Source organism: Pongo abelii, chromosome 13, assembly GCF_028885655.2.
Source record: "Pongo abelii isolate AG06213 chromosome 13, NHGRI_mPonAbe1-v2.0_pri, whole genome shotgun sequence".
Classification (NCBI taxonomy): Eukaryota; Metazoa; Chordata; class Mammalia; order Primates; family Hominidae; genus Pongo; species Pongo abelii.
The window spans coordinates 18,211,303-18,217,254 of record NC_071998.2 but is presented as its reverse complement, the minus strand read 5'-3'; the positions used below and the strand labels follow the sequence as shown (position 1 = coordinate 18,217,254).

General features: G+C 38.5%; 1 pseudogene; it reads right to left on the bottom strand.

The window, feature by feature from the left end:
* Window positions 1-727: 727 nt before the first annotated feature.
* Window positions 728-5,219, bottom strand: LOC112134952 (S-phase kinase-associated protein 1-like; annotated as a pseudogene).
* Between the last annotated feature and the right edge of the window lie 733 nt (window positions 5,220-5,952).

The following is a 5,952-nucleotide window of genomic DNA, read 5'->3' as shown; positions in this document are numbered from 1 at the left end:
CACAGGGATTCCTCTCACTTTACTCTTTTTGAAAATTGTTTTCACTATTTTCGGTCCTGTGCCTTTCCATATACGTTTTAAAAGAAACTTGTTTATGTCTACAAAACACTTTGTTGGGACTTTCATAAAAATTGTACTAAATCTATAGGTCAACTTTTGAAGTACTGACATCTTTAATATGTTGAAATTTCCAATTCGTGAACATGGTATATATCCATTTATTTAGGTCTTCTTTGATTCTCTTCATCAGCATTTTCTAAATTTTAGGATACAGATCTTTTATGTATTTTGTTAAAATTTGTACATAATTTAGTACCTAAATATTTCCTTTTTTATGAAATAATTTTAAATCATATTGTGTTTTAAAGTCCATCTCCACATGTCTTTCGTTAGTACGTTTTTGTGTGTTGATCTTATATCCTAAAAACTTGCTGAATTCACTTAACTAGTTCTACTCAGAAAATCACGTCATCTACAAACTGGGAGTGTTTTAATTTTTTCTTTTTTTTTTTTTTTTTAAATAGAGAACCCACAGTTTAGTTTTATTAAGAGGAAAAAGAAAGAAACTTTCAATCATACCAGAAGAAACTTAGCCATACACTTGGAAACTACTCAGATTGCTCATGCAACGACGACAATATTCTGCTAACAGAATTGATTTGCTGCTGCATTTGTCTAACATTAGCAACTGTAAACACAGCAGTACAACTAGTGTTTGGAACTGTCTTTATAGTGTTACAGTGTCAGACACATTTTGCTTCTCATCACACCACAGTTCTCTTAGTGCACCTCGGCTTCCTTCTCTTCCATAAAGTCATTTTGATATTGAAGGACTTGTCAGTTTCCTTAGGAGTTTTCCCCTTGATCATATTGGCAAGACTGTTGTATGTAACATCAAGGAAACTTGATGTCTAAGTAGTCTGCAGCCAGAATAAGTTTAAAAAGTGCTCCTTGGTCAACTTTAAGGAATTCCTGATCCCAGACAGGAGTATGGTCTGTTGCCCTTTCTTTGTTCTCATCACCCTGGGGAGGAGGAGGGTCGTCCTTGTGGTGAGTGCACCACTGAATGACCTTTTTAAATATTGCTGCATTAACATTTGCTAGAGGAACTAGGTCATCATATCCTTCATCATTCATCATCCACTCAAATCTTCCAACATGGTCTTGATAATCACAGATTATTTCTCAATTTCCATATCAACTTCAAATATCTCTCCATCAGAACTGCATCACGAATGGGGCAACTTTTTTTTTGTTTTTTGTTTGTTTTTTTTTTTGAGACGGAGCCTCGCTCTGCAGCCCAGGCTGGGGTGCAGTGGCGTGATCTCGGCTCACTGTAAGCTCCACCTCCCACGTACATGCCATTCTCCTGCCTCAGCCTCCCAAGTAGCTGGGACTACAGGCGCCCGCCACCACGCCCGGCTAATTTTTTGTATTTTTAGTAGAAATGGGGTTTCACTGTGTTAGCCAGGATGGTCTCGATCTCCTGACCTCGTGATCAGCCCGCCCCCGCCTCCCAAAGTGCTGGGATTACAGGCGTGAGCCACTGCGCCCGGCCACAAATGGGGCAACTTTTCCAAAAGCTGCAACTTCTAGATCAGGAACATACTGTTCTTTGTAAAAGGCAACAGTTTTTTCTTTGCCAGGGGGATTCAGTGATGTGATTCTACCTACATTGTTTCAAGAAATGTTACAAGAAAAATCAAAGCAACACTCTCGAATTTTGGGGACTTATCAGTTATTCCTGCTGATGTGCAGCCAAGGACCCTGAAAAAGATTTTTAACTTGCCAACTAACAAGACATCACTTACACAGTAAAACATTTCAATGTTAGAGAGATTTTAAAAAATACTTTGTAAGCACTTACAGTTCAAACAAGCAACATACTATCCCAGTTACACATTTTTACAAAAATGCATACAGTGAGTCAGCTCAGAGCCTCATTCACAAAATAATTTACTTTCTTATTCCTTTAGGATAAATTTTACCTAAACCTCTGTTAGACATTTTTTAACAGACACACAGACCAAGCACTTCATACAGGCACTTCAGGAGCTACTCAGTAGCTGCTAGAACATCCTTTCTACTCAGCTAGAAGCTAAGGGGTTGTTGGGAGAAGGGGCATGGCAGGAGGCAGGTAGAAAGAGGAAGCAGCTCCTACCTGTCAACAAAGCATTGTATTTACTTTTGGTTTTAAGTGACCACTTTCTAGGTCTCACCAAATGCACTTTTTAATGACAATATTTTAAATTACAAATATGCAATATTCTGCTTAGACCTTAAGACGCTTTATGAAAACCGAAGCATAACCTTGTTTTTATGGTAAATGGGATTTTGAATTTTTTTTTTAAAGCTACAATAAGTTGAGATACACATGCAGAGACACATGCACACACATATTCAGATTAATGAAGAAATCATATTGTGAAGTCTCTAACATCAGAGGCCTATTTTTAGTGCTAAGGTTAAACAAATAATCAGTAGTTTTCATCTTATTTTAGTTCTGAAATGCATATGCTCTTTTAACCATGAGTACCTTGAAGATCAAAGCGTTACGTAGCACGAAGGGAAACTTTGCTCATCTGTTAAAGATGTCTCAGAATTTAAGTGAACTCTATCTTGCAGTCTCTGGGAGGAAAATAACTTGAAAATGGGCAAAAGAAAGCATGAAAAATCAGGGTACAGTGGCTCACGTGTGTAATCCCAGCACTTTGGGAGGCCGAGGTGGAGAGATCACTTGAGGTCAGGAGTTCGAGACCAACCTGGCCAACATGGTGAAACCCGCATCTCTACTAAAAATACAAAAATGAGCTGGGCGTGGTGGCAGGCACCTGTAATCCCAGCTACTCTGGAGGCTGAGGAAGGAGAATTGCTTGAACCCTGGAAGCAGAGGTTGCAGTGAGCCAAGATCATGCCACTACACTCCAGCCTGGATGGTGGAGCAAGACTGCACCCCCTGCCCCCCAGTAAAGAAAGCATGAAAATTCGGGCAGTCTACATAGATGCTATGGAAAAGAAAGACTGGATGCAGGCCAGGTTGATTTGTTTGTTTTTTCCAAAGTTCATTTATTTATTTATGTATTTATTTATTTTTACTGTGGTGAAATATGCATAACACAAAATTTGCCACTTTAACCATTTTAAAGTGTGTAATTAAGTGACTTTAAGCATGTGCACAATGTTACACAAGCATCACTGCTATCTATTACCAGAGATTGCGGATAATCCCAAACAGAAACTGTGTAGTCAAAGTCCCCATACCCCATACTTCCAGCATGGAAGTTGACACTTCCCTCTTATAGGGCTTCAGAGATAGGATAAAAGACTCCTTACTTTCCTCCTCTTGTCATTGGTATTACCCAAGTGAAAACATGTAGAGATCTCTGGTGGTGGGTGGGGTGCAGACCCATACATCATGGTAATCTGCGCTCTACTTTTCTGCTTCTGTGAATTTATCTATTCTAGGCACTTCATACATGTGGAATCATAAAATATCTGTCACTTTGCCTCTGCCTTATTTCACTTAGCCTAATGTTTCAAGGTTCATTCATGTTGTAGCAAGCACCAGGTATTTCATTCTCTTTTTAAGGCTGAATAATATTCCACGGTGTGTACATGCTGCGTTTTGTTTATCCATTCATCTGTCCACACACTTGGGTTGCTTCCACCTTTTGTTTGTTGTGACTGATGCTGTTGTGCACGATGGTATATGAGTATCTGGTTGGGTCTTTCTTTGGGGTCTGTATCTAGAAGTGGAATTATTGGATCATATGGTAATTCTAATTTTTTGAGGAACCACCAAACTGTGTTTCACAGAGGATGCATCATTTACATCCCCCCCAACAGTTGCACAAGGGTTCCAACTTCTCACCAACACTTGGTATTTTCCATTTTTTTCCAATAACGACCATCCTAAATGGGTATGAATTGGTTTCTAATTGTGGTTTGGCTTTGCAGTTCCCTAGTGACGAGGTATGTTGAGCATCTTTTCATGTGCTTACAGGCTATTTATATATTTTTGGAGAGATGTTGATTCAAGTATTTGGTCAATAAAAAAATTCAGTTAGTTTTATTGTTGTTTTGAATTGCAGAAGTTGTTTATCTATTCTGGATATTAAACTCCTATCAGATATATGCTTTGTAAGTATTTCTGTGAGTTGTGTTTTTACTTTTTTAATTTTTTTTTTGAGACAGAGTCTCATTCTGTCCCCCAGGCTGGAGTGCAGTGGTGCGATCTCCTCTCACTGCAAGCTCCACCTCCGGGGTTCACACAATTGTCCTGCCTCAGCCTCCCAAGTAGCTGGGACTACAGGTGCCCACCACCACACCTGGCTAATTTTTTGGATTTTTAGTAGAGATGGGGTTTCACTGTGTTAGTCAGGATGGTCTCGATCTCCCGACCTCGTGATCCACCTGCCTTGGCCTCCCAAAGTGTTGGGATTACAGGCATGAGCCACCACGCCCAGCCTTTACTCTCTTGCTAGTAGTATCCTTTGATGCAGAAATTTTTTAATTTTGATGAGTCCAATTTCTCTACATTTTTCCTTTTGTTGCCTGTGTTTTTGGTGTCATATCTGAGAACACTGACAAATCTAATGTCATGAAGATTTTCCAATGGTTTCTTCTAAGAACTGTATAGTTTTAGCTCCTAAATTTATGTCTTTAATCCATTTTGACTTAATTTTTGTATGTGATGTAAGGCAAAGGTCTAATTCATTCATATACATGTGAATATCCCGATTTTCCACACCATTAGTTGAAAAGACTGTCCTTGCCTCACTGAATAGTCTCAGCACCTTTATTGAAACTCATTTGATCATGTATGTGAGGGCTTATTTCTAAGTGCTGTATTCCATTGCATTCATCTTTGTGTCTACCCTTATGGCAGACCACAATATTTCATTACCATAGCTTTGTGGTAAGTTTTAAAATCAAGAAGTGTGAGAACTCCAGCGTTGTTTCTCTTTTTCAACATTGTTTTGGCTCTTCAGGTTCCCTTGAGATTCCATATGAATCTTAGAAAGGGTTTTTTGTCTTTTAACCATGAGCATGGGATGTCTTTCCATCTGCTTAATGTCTTCTTTAATTACTTTCAGCAATATTTTGTAGTTTTCAGTGTACAAGTCTTTCACTTCCGTGATCAAGTTTATTCCTAGGTATTTTCTGTGATGCTATTGTAAGTGGGATTGTTTTTCTTATTACCTTTGCAGGTTGTTCATTATTAGTGTATAGCAACACAACTGGATTTGCTGATTGATTTTTTACCTGTAACTTTGCTGAATGTGTTTGTTAGATCTAATACTTTTTCCTTGTTTGTTTTTGTGGAATCCTTAGGGTTTTCTACATAAAGATCACCTTAGTGACCAGACATAACATTACTTCTTACTTTCTAATTTCAATTCCTTTTTAAATTTTTTTCTTGTTCATTTACTCTGGACAGAACACCCAGAGTTACGTTAATTGAAGTGGTAGGAGTGGGCCTCTTTATCTTGTTCCAGAACTTAAGAAAAAAAAAGTTCAGTCTATTAGCATCAACTATGATGGTAGCAGGGAGTTTTCTTACATATATAGTGTTTATTATGTTGAAAAATTTCCTTCTGTTTGTAGTTTATTGAGTTTTTTTTTTTTAATTATGAGAGGATGTTGATCTTTTTCAAATGCTTTTCCTGAATCAATTGGGATGGTCATATGGTTTTTTCCCCTTCCTTCTTTTAATTTCGCTTGCTAGTATTTTCTTTTTTTTTTGAAACAGAGTCTCACTCTGTTGCCCAGGCTTGAGTGCAGTGGCACAGTCTCAGCTCACTGCAACCTCCGCCTCCTGGGTTCAAGCAATTCTCCTGCCTCAACTTCCCGAGTAGCTGGGACTACAGGCCTGTGCCATCACACCCAGCTAACTTTTTATATTTTTAGTAGAGACAGGGTTTCACCATATTGGCCAGGCTGGTCTTGAAC